The sequence below is a fragment of the Copadichromis virginalis genome, linkage group LG5, assembly GCF_057382275.1.
Source record: "Copadichromis virginalis isolate Kocher_CV1m ecotype Utaka linkage group LG5, C_Virginalis_male_GT1.1, whole genome shotgun sequence".
Lineage (NCBI taxonomy): Eukaryota > Metazoa > Chordata > Actinopteri > Cichliformes > Cichlidae > Copadichromis > Copadichromis virginalis.
Window position 1 is genome coordinate 10,110,315 of NC_140622.1, and position 13,476 is coordinate 10,123,790.

Sequence of the window (13,476 nt, forward strand, 5' to 3'; positions counted from 1 at the left end):
TAATAACCGTAATACGACATGAAGGAAAAATAAACATAAGTTGCGCTTCAAGTGTTACCTTACTTCTGGAAGCAGATTGAGATGAACTCCCAGGCAGTTGATAGCAACCAGAGCTAACAAAGGCTAACAGTTTAGCTCCACGCGGTACTTTTTAAAGTCACCAGAAAAATGCAGCATTTGCCTGTTTACTCACTGCGGCTACTTCTAACATGAAAGTTAGCTGATAACCAGTGAACTTATGTGCAACACAGTTGGTTGCAACTTATATCTAATACTTTTTTTCCAGCTCAAAAGCTTCAGTCTCTCTTTTCTCCTGCCAGCATGCGACTACCTCCACACATAGCAGCAAACACAGAGCACGTAGGTGGGACATACAGCGGCAGACTGCTCTCCCATTGGTCAAAACATACTGGGACCTGTGCATTTCGATTGGTTGGGCAGGCTGTCCATCTCTCCTCATATCAGTCCTTAAAGTGGTACCCCCATTTTATGTGGGTTACAAGAAGGTCGTACAAAGTCTGAAATTTAACTTGCTTATAGCTGTAGATACCCTGATAATGAGGTTGTTGACTGTTAACTGATGCTTTACCATGAGGACACTTCTTCACTCTGCACCACTGTCTGCTCAGCTGTGATGCGCCTCTGCTGCATGTGCCGTTGACAGTACTGCAAAGATGTGAACGGCAGAGTCAGTGCTGCCCTGCAGGACAGACTATAGGACCACAACATTTATAAATACCCCCCCCCCCCCCCCAATCTTTTTCTGCTTTTTGTTCTTGTAATAAAATTTTGTTATTAAGTTTCAAATCTGTGCATATCAAACAACAGATTTGCAAATATGCAGCACACTGGTTTGGAAGAAAAGGGCCGTGAGGAATAGATTTCACTTGAGATAATTTTAGATATGTTATTAACATATTTCTCTTATATTAGAAATATACAGCACACAGATACAGAGGGATGGTGAAAAGAAGACAGCAGGACAGGAGTCGACCGTGGTCACTGTCTGACAGGGTTAAACTTAGTGAAGGATTGCCAGTCCAAACTGTGACATCTGTAGCCACCATCAACACGTACTGTAATTAAGTGGAATCTGTGAGCTTTAATTCTATTTGCTGTCCAATAACAGCTCCCTGTAATGAATAATTTAAGGAATAAGGGAGGCTGTTACTTGACGCCTTTTCACTTTGCGTTTAAATTTAGCTGGTGTCATTGTCCGGCAGTGTGATTAATAGTTTATCAGTCTCGACTATACATCTCCATGAAATATCTCTTTCCATCTGTCATTGAACTGCACATGGAAATTGGTTAGATTTTTAATCAGGCACAGCTTAGGCCAGCTGAAAAAGGAAAATTACCAAAGGAACCTGCTCTCACAATGCACTCACATGCAGGTAAGACACTGGATGTCGTTTGTGGAATAAGTCTTTCTGCCTCTGTGCCTCTGCTCACAGTTCATCTCTTTTTTTTTTGTCTTTTTCGTATGATAATTACATTGAGACCTCATACAGGCTAGAGTGTGCAGCCTAAATGTGGTTTTAAATAAGCCTGAGGTGTGTAACAGTGAAAGTGAGTTGTGAAAGAGGCGCCTGCCACAAGGGGGTTGACCAGTGAGCCAGAGATTGGCTTCCCTGTCAAATAAAGATTAGGTCTTTATTTCACAGTCTAATCCCTGCAAATCTCTTATTGAAGAACTTGGATGGTGCAGCGCTTCTAATGGCACAGAGACTTCACTGTCTGCGTTTCTTCTTTATCTCTGAATGTACACAAGTGGATACAGCAACCTCTGGTCCCGGGTTAGTCAGTCTATTTAATCTGGATTACAACTCATATTAAGTTGACCAAGGTTACCTTAGTTCCTGCTAACAAGCTGCATTGCATTAAAGCTGCTCGTGGCTTTTTACATTCTGCTGCTACGCTGTAGCCAAGTTGGGGCTGTATTGCGACTTTTCTAGTTATTGAATATCTTCATTTTTCCCCTCTCAACTATGCAGAACATTCTTTTTATTGAATTATTAATGTGAATTTTGAATTATTGAAGGAAGATAATTTCTGATCAGATTAATATTAACTCCCTGTGAAATATTAATGACTAATGTTAAAAACGATGAACTTACAGAACCATTAATATAATCATAAACAGACATAGTAGTGGTGACACAGAGCCAAATGTGCCAGGGCCGCTCCAGCCTCTTTTAATGCAGCTTCCCTTGAGGTTGGGGAATGTGAAATATTGCAGGAGTCTACTTTGTACTCAGAAGCTTGGCTAATGTCATTGGCCAGCCCTGCCCCCGGGGCTGGCGGCGGTGTCACGGGGGGAAGTTCACCAGCATTTGTCTCCAGGTTACCTTTGTGACCTTGTCCACAGATGACCTGAACTATGGCCAGGGGAAAAGTCACAAAGATGTTTTGTTGTTAACATTAAGCTGGTCCCCTTATCACCTCCACTGATTGGCAGCGCTCCACTGACAGCTCGAGTTATTCTGCTCCACCCCCAACTTTTGCTCCGAAGCCTGGTGGCTAAATACGACCGACCATTCTTTATCTGTTTTTCACAAAGAGTGGCACAAAGTGAGTTTCATCATGCAAGCCTTGAGCAGGTTAAATCTAGTCTTTTGTCAGTTTTGATTAAAACTCTCTTTAGATTAATGATATTCAGCAAAGATTTGATCTATCATTTGCCATTCTTTGGGTTTGTTATTACGATCGTCCCATTGTATTTATAAAATATGGAAATCAGACAAAAATAAACCATTATTCTAACATAATGGTAAGCACCTCGAAAATATGGTTACATTAATTATGTTTTAAATGCTAATGCTAGTGAAGAACATAATAACGAAGACATGAAAGACTCCCTATTCAAAATCTGATAGCCAGGGAGAAGCAAATTATTTCAAATATTTGATATTTAAATTATTTTCAAATGAACTGAGACATGAGTAGAGTAGAGGCGAGTAGTTTCCCCTGGTGATCCTTCAGGGTCCTTTGTTTCCGTGGTGTGTCTCCAGCTCATTAATGTTCTAAGCATGTGAGGGAACCAGACCATACCCCATAACCCATAGCCGGATGACACCTCAGGCCCAACACACATGCAGTGCATGCGCATACATTCACACGCATGCACACACGTACACAAAAATCCCTCAGCTGTTTAAAGTCCACTGGCTCTTTCAGGAAGTGATGGCCGCCGTGCTGTCCTGATTAAAATGACAATAGTCTAATTAACTCGACCCCAGTGTCAGTGCACTAAACGGCTGATGGCCCGCCAGTTCCTGTTTGAAAACCCTTTGTCTCCTCATCATCCAAAAATATGACTTTTTTTTTCTTTTTTTACAGCAAAATGCCTCAACCCCATTTGACGGGATTTGCTAATGGCAATTATTTCTCATGAGCTAATTAAATCTAGGCAAAGTTTTCCATTCTTTTTTTCTTCCTGCTGCAGAAATCCGTCTATACAATCCTCCTGGGATTTTTCATTCACGGTATAATATCACAAGCAGCTTCAAGCAATGCTAGTCATTTAGATTATATACAATTGTAAAGAGGTGTTTTGGTGTTCAGACTGATTATATTTGCTTTTTTTTCTACCACTTTTAATCGAATCGTTTATTGATCCAACATCGTGATCCTTTCAGAGCCAACCCAAAGCCCCTGCTGGTCAACAGGTCAAACCGCCTGATAAAAAGGAGCCAAAGATGACGCATTCAAGCAAATCGGCCAAAATCTTTTAACCTCCTTAACTAACAGTTTTTGAAAATGAGACTTTAATCCAGCCCCCATTAATCTTTTGCATTGTTTGATGGACTCGTCTAAAGTGCGGAGGAAAGGAAAAAAGAACAACAACATTAAAAAAAACTTTAATGACTGAAGAAGAAACTGCCTTTTGTTCTATTATCCTTCTGTTGGTGATTAAGGTCTGCAGGGAGATAATTACGCTTTAGTCTGGAGTTAATGAAATGAAAACTTCTCTTTTCTTGTGGAAAGGAAGGGCAGATCTTTTGTACTGCTATCTGCAGACATCTCCCACCCTTGACAGGACACACAGAGAATTGGTTTTGTTTTAAGGTTGCAAGCCCCCTCCGCTGCCTGTCAGTCCATGGATGATATGAGGGATCTGTGAATGAAGCCAGAGTCAATGAGGTCTGCCTCCGCTGCACTAGTGAAGCTTTCTGTTCTTCCTGTGAACATAAAATATGCTGTAAAACATCAAATGACAACATCACAGGAGGTCATCAGAGTGAAAGAAAAATAAATAAATAAAATGCATGTTCATTCTGTGTATTACATGCTTTATTGTTGTTACAGCAACAAGCATGTGTTCACCAACAAATGACCCCGCTTTGTTGAGCACCAAAGGAATGCACAGATTTGAATTTATCACATGGCAACACGGGGGCCATATGTGTCATCTGACTTCAGATGCCCCTTTTGAACACGTGGTGCTGTTGACTAAACTATTGTACGGTACAAATGGTGGCCAGAGAGCACATATTATGCTGTCCTTGTAGAAGTTCACATCTGGTGTGAGGAGCTGTGTGTCACTTTATGTGTGTGTGTGTGTGTGTGTGTGTGTAGGGCAGCAGCACCTCCCCACCCCTCCTGTCCCTCTTGCCCCTCCAACAGCACTCTCACATTTCATCATCTGTTCTCCAGCGCTACGGTGCTCCGGCACAAGTTGGCCGCTCTGGATCCATCTGTTGTTATTATTTTCTACTGATAATTGGCTTGAACAATGGAATGCCTGTGTCCCCCTTGCCTTTGAAACCCAACACCCTGTTTATTTTCCCGAGGTCTCATTTTTGCTCTTTTTCCCTCTATCCTACCCTCTCTCACCCCTCAATTTCTCTCTCTCGCTCCTCTCCTGTCAACTTGTGTCACCTCACCCCTAGCCCCTCCTTTTCCCCTGATCCATTTGAGAGGGTTTCACATGAAAATTGCATCTTTGACTGGCCACATCAGTATGTGTCACTCAGCATCTGATGCTTCTCTCTAGACTTTCTGGAGGGGCTCAGCTTCCATTCTTTTTGTTTTGTTTTTACTAAGATAGGATTTTCTTTTCTCTCGCTTTTTTCAGGAGCTTCCCACTTACAGCACAAACTTCTGCATTCCTGGCCCAAGAAACAGATGAAGCAAATAAGAAGGTGTGGGGGAGGGATCAGGGGTGTAGAGAGGAGAGTGGGAACAGCAGTGTCTTTAGGAAGAAAGGCATTGGACGATGGATGTTCGTAAAAATCACTTTTTCCTCCCTGCTAAAATTCAGGTTTTCCACCAGGGGGTGGGAAGAAGAGAAGCATATGTAAGGAAGAACAAGAAGATCACAAGGTGTACTTTCATTTTAATCGAGGACATCATTTAATGAAAGCCCACACCAAAAAATGACCTACTTACATTAATTAAATTTGATATTTAAAAATTTAATTAGTATTTTAGGTTGTAATTAAGTAGTTTCATGTTGAAGACTTCATGCTCTGGTGACATTTTTAGACTGGTACATTTTATTTAGTCAGAATTTTATCCTCAGCCTTGCAGAGTGCCTATTGATGAAGTAATTAGCTGTGTGGATGTAAAAGTAAAATGCTCATGTATGGTGTTTGACAAAGTGTAGAGAAAGTCAAGTGCCTTCTGTGTAACTGTTGGGAAATCCTCTGTTCGTGTCATCAGAGGCATGAGGAAGTTTTTTTTTTTTCTTTTTTGTTTTTCCTGTTCTGTTTTTTTGACCTCGCTGATGTTCATTTGTTCTGTATGCTCTTGTCTAATTAAAAGAGGCTAGGACAGGTAGGGCTCCCAGCAGGCGTCTGCTCCGTGCTAGTTCTTCATTTGCTGAGTGTTTGTGTTTATGCAAACGGGCCTCTTCCTGCATGTTTAATTTAGAGCACGGCGCCGACTTTTGTTGTGTTTTGACCACATACCTTTAGTACCTCTCAGCTCTTCCGTCTGGCCAGGCTAGTTCTCTCTCTCTCTCTTTCACTCTCTCTTATACACACATGCAAACTCACTTGACTACCTCATTACTACTTAGACTACTTTCACCGCCAGCTTTCTCCTCTTCTTCCGAAGTGGATTTCAAACACTCAGTGCTTGGAGGAAATATGAATGAATATACAGTTTTGTAAACATGATGAAAGTCTGTTTAACTGTTGGAAGGTAAGTCTGTGAAGATTATATTATCTTTACACTGTTTTCTCCTCCTCGTCATTCCTTTTATGGCACAGTGCTCCATGACTGCGAGTCTGTACGAGCGTCTTTGTAGGTGTGTTCTGTAAGTGATTGACAGATTTTATGTATAGGGTGTAGATGGCAATGCCTTTCTCTATTGTCATAATACAATGCTACTCAACATGTATAATAATTGCCGTACAGTGTAAGATTGCAAAAGGGTGAATTCAGTGAAGTATTCGAGTGTTTAGAGAGTTTTCTAAAGAGATGAAACAAGCAATGAATCATTTTGTTAATTTGTTCATTTCTGCTCATGCTCTGGCAAACAGAATTAAATCTAAATTCTTTAAGATAGACGTGCAAAACAAACAAACAAACAAACAAACAAAAAAAGACTCAAGGAAACCTCAAGGAACGTTAGCTGCAGCAGTACTGAGGGGTGTGTGTTGTGCTGTCCCAGTTAAAAACAGCCACAAATGATTGGAAAATATATGACCTATTAGTTAAAGTTGACATTGTCCGGCTTTACATGTGCAAAATATTCCTTTTGTTCAGTGCAGCAGGGTTGGAGGTGAGAGTGACTACTAACCCCACGATGCGTAAGGGTATTAGTTCCTCCCCTCACTCATCGCATCTTGTTCTCCCTTTGTCTTTGTCTGGGGAAATGGAATCTGCAGCTTATTGATATTAATAGCGCACAGGATCTGTGGTTGGAGAGGAGCTGGGACCTGGGCGAGAGTGGTAACTTGATATGGCTGGGTAGAATTGACAGTCCTCCTGCTTGACAGGGTGGAAAGGGGTTTGTTGTAAAAATGGGATTGCATAATGTTCTGGCCGTGTGTGCTGTGCTGTACATTGCTGTACATACAGGAGCGGGGTTAAACATTTCGACCGGCCTGATCTGATTTTGCATGTTAAGTGTGAAACCTTTCTTGACCGTGGATGCTGAACTGCACTGGCTGTGACTTCTCTGCTGACAGAATAATAAACAAAGTGCGATTCTCTGATGGATCAGTAAACAGCGGCATGCATTCAGTGGTGGATGAGACATTTTATATTCAGTGGGCACATTTGAATAGTGTAAAGAAATGTTTGTCCTTGCTTGTTTTGGGTCCACTTCGTTAATATTAAGACAGCAAAGCACTCCATGGAGAAAAGCTGCGCTCTGTGTACTTTGTTCTTAGCTCAGCAAAACGTGAGGGCAGGTCCAAAGAATCTGGGGGATCAGACAGGCCTGACATTCACCAGACTGCACTGTTGCCTTTTAAGCTTAGAAAAAGAGAATCTGAAAATAAGCACCCAGAATAAGGGCTGGCTGGATTGAAGTTGGGTTTAATTGGTGGGTTTTGAGTCTGTTTGCGTGTCAGAAAGTGCTGTTGTTTACAGTCTGTGTGGGTGTTACAATATAACGCCCTGATCCTGCCAATCACATTAAAAAGAAAAAAACACAACAATGCATTTTTCTCCACTTTTTTAAAATGCTGACTTTTTAGACTTTATGAGACTTAGCCATGGTTTTCATTTAATCAGTCCTTCTTAATAAAAGCCCAGAAGAAAAGAGGGGGAAAATAGTGTGCAGTCAGCCCTTTTGGCAGATCAGATCATACAGTAAGCAGCTGCGTTTGTTGAGAAGTGAGTCATGCTTTAGATTTTCCTGTGTTTCATTGCACAGACAGTGACTAGGAAAATCTCCTGCACACACCCTAAAAACAAATACCAGTGACCCTGCATATCAGTGACTCTACACAACTACAACTCTTCTACACACTATTTTATTTACACAATGCTTTTAGCTACGTTAAACCAGTATCTCAACTTTTTTTGTTTAGATTCAAACAGACTATTATAGCCTGGCATGATAAATAGATGCTGTAGAATTATTCAGATGCTGATGCTAAGTGGACCAAACATGCAGGATGGGCTGTAAAGAACCACGAGACAACTCTGGCAGCCTCCTATTGACAACCATTGAGTTGAGCATTAATTAATATGGTAATGATATGTGAAGGTTCATTAACAAGCCGCCACAGAAGTAGCCACAGATATAGTATTAAGCGTGCTTAGAGTAATTAATGGAATAACTTTACTTAGTGGTAAATATTCATGGGCCCTCATCTTTTTGTCTGCACGGTGTGAAGAGAGAGGAGAGCCTGTCCATTAGAGGAGCTGAAGAGCTGTCCACAGTGAATGCAGGCCTTTTGTTGGGATTGGGTGCGTTTCAGTGGAGGGGTATTAATTCATATTTTGAACATGCAATCTTACAACAAAGCCAAAGGCACTGATAACATACCTGTGACTAGAGAGCATATTGTGAAGCCGTGACCCCTTCAAAAAATAGGAAAGTCCACTTCACAGGTTTGTGGACAGAATAAAATGAGTCTTTGTTCACACTCACATGTAACCACAGCCGTTCATTACCATAGCAAAAAACCCTTCTGATTGTTCCATTTCCTCTGAAAATAAGGTGTTTGCATGTTTTTCCCACCATGACTACAATGAAGCCCTGTGGTATTTGCATACAAAATGGAAACATTTTTATGGATCACCTGAAAGCTATCGGGCTAATAAAAAGGTCTCGTAGCGGCACAAATAAAAATTTCATGCATAATTAACTTAAAAATGTAATGTTCATTTTTGTATCATTTCATTATGTATATCTTACATTGTAGTCTTTGTACATACTAGTAGCCAGTTTTTAAAATTTCTCAGGCTACTTCAAGTGGCATCCAGTAACAGAAGTAACACTATCAGTATTCCACTACCTCTTCAATGAAAACATAGTGGAATACATATTTCAATTAAGTGTATATAATTAATGAAAGTCAAAGCTTCCTGCTCATTATCTTTTACTTTTAAGCAATCGCTGCTGAGATATGTGAGTCATTTTTGACAGAAATCAGCAAGACATCAAGTCTTGTTTTGCTTTATACCTCTTTCCAGGAGTTGTCATCAATCCAGCAACCCACCCAGGTAAAGAAAACACAATCCGAGTGACTGTACTGGAAAGATAATATGGAGAAAATACACAGAGCAACTAATTATGACAGAACATGCGTTTTTTTAGTAGCTTTGCTACTACAAGCCTGGAACATGCCCCCTTGGGAAAGTCCAAGATTAATGGCTAACTGCAGGCTATAACTGACAAACAGGTATTTTTCTATTGAGTTTGTATCCAGCAGATTATTGGAATTCTGTGCTCACCAAGATGTTGTTTGTTGCACGAGTTTAGCTGAAAGGTTTAGGTGGAACAAAGTGCTGTTTTGTTTGTATCACTGGTGTAACTCTGTGCAGTTAGTATCAGTTTTACGTGTCACTGCACTGTGAGATTTCCATGTCAAAAGTACTTTGTTGTCCTATGTGCCGTTGTGTTGTTTTTTTTTTTTTTTTTTAACCAAATGGCACGGCAGATATGCAACAGCCAGCCAAGACTTTGCATGAGAACCTTAGAAAATGCTTCTTAGTTTCCTTTGTCTTTTAAAATTGTTGCATTTAGATTCATTTTCTTAGATTTGGCCTCTTACTGAGCATGCACATAACCCACCTTGGTGGGTAATTATCTCAACCAGGAGTTGTTCTATTCCCTAAAATCTCAATGTGGGAGTGTGTGATGGGTTCCCTTTTCCCAACCGGGCTAAGCAGCATGTGCTTGTTTATCCTCACCCTACGATCTGTGCACCCCCACTGTTCTAAATGGCAATATTACAACCCTGTGCTGTTTGAAATGGAGACAATTATCTGTTTAGGTATTACAAGATGGGCTTTATATTACAAGGAGAAAAGGCGTACAGCTGCTATCAGGATCCCGTTGTTGCCTTTTCTCTCCAGTACAAATTTTCCATCATTAAAATGATGGAACATTTATCTAAATGGATGTTATGCATTGGGTAAACTCATTTAGCTCCCGGGGCTCTTTCAGGTGATGGGAATTAATGATGTTTAGTAGTTTGAAACTGAAAATATCTGTCATTTGTCACCACTCACCATTGATTTACGATTCCATTGATGATATGTTAATTGAAGTGTAATGAATCACAATAATAGGGTAGTTGTGTGGGAATGGTCCATTTTCAATGATTGTTCAACCCTCGGTAGAGTTCAGAGCGAGCTGCATGTTGACTCGCGTTTTCAACAAGGGCGTTTAACTCATAATTAACGCTGAAACTGGGCACGTTGGTCCGGGTTGTTTTTATCTGCATTCGGCATGCTTTAGATATACACTTTCACAAATGCCCGGCCACATTTTTGACTGCCAAATGTAAACGGCAAAAAAGAACAGCGGGAGAGGGAGTTGGAGCCTTTTTTTCATATTTGGATATGCTTTAATGCTTTTATTCAAATTCACCTGAGATATTGGTCCACAGTCACTTCTCAGTTTACCATAAAAATAAGATTTTGTTTCCTTCTTTCTTTTTTCATCTTTCTTCGCCTGGGTTGAGTGCTCACTTAGGAAAGCCGTGAATTCAGATCAGGTCCACCCAGGGGAGTAGAGCGAGGGCAGAGCAGGTATAGTTGAGGTGTGTTCACCAGCAGGGGGTGCCAAGAAGGGCATCCTGTGTCAGTAATATGAAAAGTTTTTGTCTTGCAAATAAACCATTCACTCACAGACAGCCCCATTGTTCACTTGTTATCATCAGTGGGTGTAGTTGTAGTTAACAGGCAGATGGAAATGCGAGGATGTGTCGGACGGTGACAATAATAGGCTACAGGAAGATAAAGGAAAGGTGCCTCCTGCCCCGCTCTGAGCTGAAATGGTTGCTTTTACGTTCCTAGCAGCTGAGGAAGGTACACTGACTGCTTGTACAGCTTCATACAAACAAGGGGAGGCAAACAGCACAGGAATGTAGAGAATTGATTTCTTTCTGTTGGTTTCTCAGAACATATAAGACTGTTTGTGCCGGTTATCAATTCCAATCGATAGCAACTGCTGGAAGCCGCTGGCTCGTTGCCGGCTGCTTGTAGTTTACACCTGTGTACCTCGTGTTTCTTTTTTTTGTAATTTGGCTCGAGGGTGCTGATGACGAACATTGCAGCGGTAATTATTTCAGAATTCTAAATAATTCTCCCGTTTTGTGTCTGCAGGGCGAGGAGGCTGTTTCACCACCGCTGGAACTGAAGATTGCTTTAAATAAGCAAGTCCTCGTGGAAGGTAAACACACAATCATTTACCAGACTCCAGACCCAGCATGTGTGTGCGAATGCTCTATTGAAAGGGCTTAATAAGTAACTGAATGCAGGGTGGTTTTCTTGTTTGTGTACTGTATTTTTGTGTGTGCATGTAGGGCCAAGAGGGTGGGCCGGGGACTTGACAGGTGCACTCTGTTAGTGTTTAGAGAAGCTGCTGATCAGAAACTAGAACCGTGGCTAGTTAAGAAAGTTAGTGGTTTGATTTTAAAAAGGTTTTTAGTGTTGAAGGACTAATTGGACGCAGGGGCGTACGGACAGTAACTAGATTTTTAGGAAGGTTTTAGCTAAAATAAGGTAATGCTGTGTTTACCAAACAAGACAAGGGAGTTGGAGTACACACACAGCTGCTATGGTTGGCATATCACCCGTATCTCAGGTTTGCTTCTCACACCCGTGTCTCTGTCTGAGAGAGTCTGAGGCCCCCTGGATGTGAACTTCTGGATGGAGCGATTGGGTGAGGCTTAGTAGGACTTTGGAGAAGTGCTTTGCATGCGGGGGGTGGGGGGTGATAACACTTCAGGAGCTCAGGGCTTCAGAGGAGGAGTGCGTCTGTTTTCTGTCTCGTACAACTTAAAGCTCACCTCATCTCCCTCTCTTTGCCATATTTTCTTTCATCTCTCTTTGTATTATTTCTTTTCTGTCTCTCACTCACTAGCTCCCCCCCAAAAACATGCTGTGACTTGTGAGTGGATATGTTGGACATGGGTAGCAGTGCTTTCATTGTAGGTAGCTTTTTAAATGGCAACAAAGCTATTCTGAGTAATGTAACTCATGTTTGTTTGGTTTTGTTTAGTTGATTTGATAAATATTAAAATGAATAGTTGTGTGATCAGTAAAAAAAAAAGAGATTGTACTCTTTGTACTCTTGAACCGAGAGAGACTTTGCAAGTGTTTTTCTTTGAATATATTTCTTCAAGTGGCATGTTAAAAATGTCATATTGGATTGCTAATAAAAAACACCTGCCTGTAGACAAATCCTGTCTTAAATATTAACAGCTGCAGCTTCTCCGTACATTCTGAAAACAAATATCTAAGTGTTGTTACAGTTGCACTGTAGGACTCTCTCTTCTCTGCAATGTAACAATGTATCAGTAAGCCTTTGGTCTTCTTTTTTGGGATTCAGTCACTACCACGTTTACAAGATTCAGCCTTGGGAAAAAAATGGAAGCAGAGGACTCATGTTGAGAGTTTATCTGGAGTGCATTCTCCGCATACTCAGGTCCACTCCACCAGAGCCCTCAGCTGCCTGCTCCAGATGTAAGATCAGCACTGAAATCTTCCAAATGGTTGTGTAATTAATGTTAATGTGGCAAGATCAGCTTAATTGTTGACACAAGCTTCCAATGTGATTTTGATTGCATCACTAATGCAGAAATCCCCGTGGCAGCTTATGGGATTAATATGTCTTGGTGTTTAAAGCTCTTTTAAAGTGCAATCGAGTCAAAGAGGACGAAAAAGCATGTATGGTGCTCATTTTTCTCTCCATTTGGACCGAACGCACTTTTAAAAATATTTATTTTAAAAGCATGCACTTTAGAGTATGACATATACTTGAGGTGCAGGCTACTGACAAAAGTTTTGATTTGGATATCTGGAATATTTATCATCATACGGGCATATTTCTGTGATAGGGCTGCTTCTGATGTGTGCCGTGTGTTTGCCTCCTTTTTGGCCAATTTATTCAGACCTGATGACATCCAGCTTTCCAACCCAATAAAAAAAAAAAAAAAAGACAATCCTCAGATGCCCAAAACATGTTCCCCTGTTTTGAGGTCTTTCAAAGTCTTATCCTCTCATGTTGGATGTCATTTGAATTTCATGAATCCATGTAAGGGAGAGAAGAACACAATGTGCAAAGAGGCACGTCTTGTAATTCTTGCTTTGCTGTGAATGCTTATATTGCTTTCATTTAGCTGTTGAAGTTGCTTTGTTTAATCTACTTTTTATGGAAGCGTTAAGAATAAACAAGTGGATTCATGAGTTGGACCCGCAGAAAGGTCGTGTTGAGATTTATGCCGGGATGAAAATAGGGCCTCTGTAATCGTTCCCTTGACTGCATTTATTGCTTACTTTAAAAAAGTAATTTCTTTATATCAGCATCAAGCTGAAAATTGCCATGTATTAGTATTAGGC

The 13,476-nt window shown here is 40.9% G+C and overlaps 1 protein-coding gene across 8 annotated transcripts in view; it reads left to right on the forward strand.

Annotated features, from left to right (window-relative positions):
* The window catches only part of foxp1b (forkhead box P1b), a 156,822-nt gene that overhangs the window by 47,397 nt on the left and 95,949 nt on the right, over window positions 1–13,476 (forward strand). For 7 of the 8 annotated variants that reach the window (XM_085455797.1, XM_085455798.1, XM_085455799.1 and 4 more), the window contains one exon: window positions 11,239–11,305. The gene's annotated coding sequence lies outside the window, so the exon portion shown is untranslated. Of the gene's footprint in view, window positions 1–11,238; window positions 11,306–11,471; window positions 11,798–13,476 lie in introns of those variants that run through there. The other variant, XM_085455792.1, reaches the window with a different exon arrangement.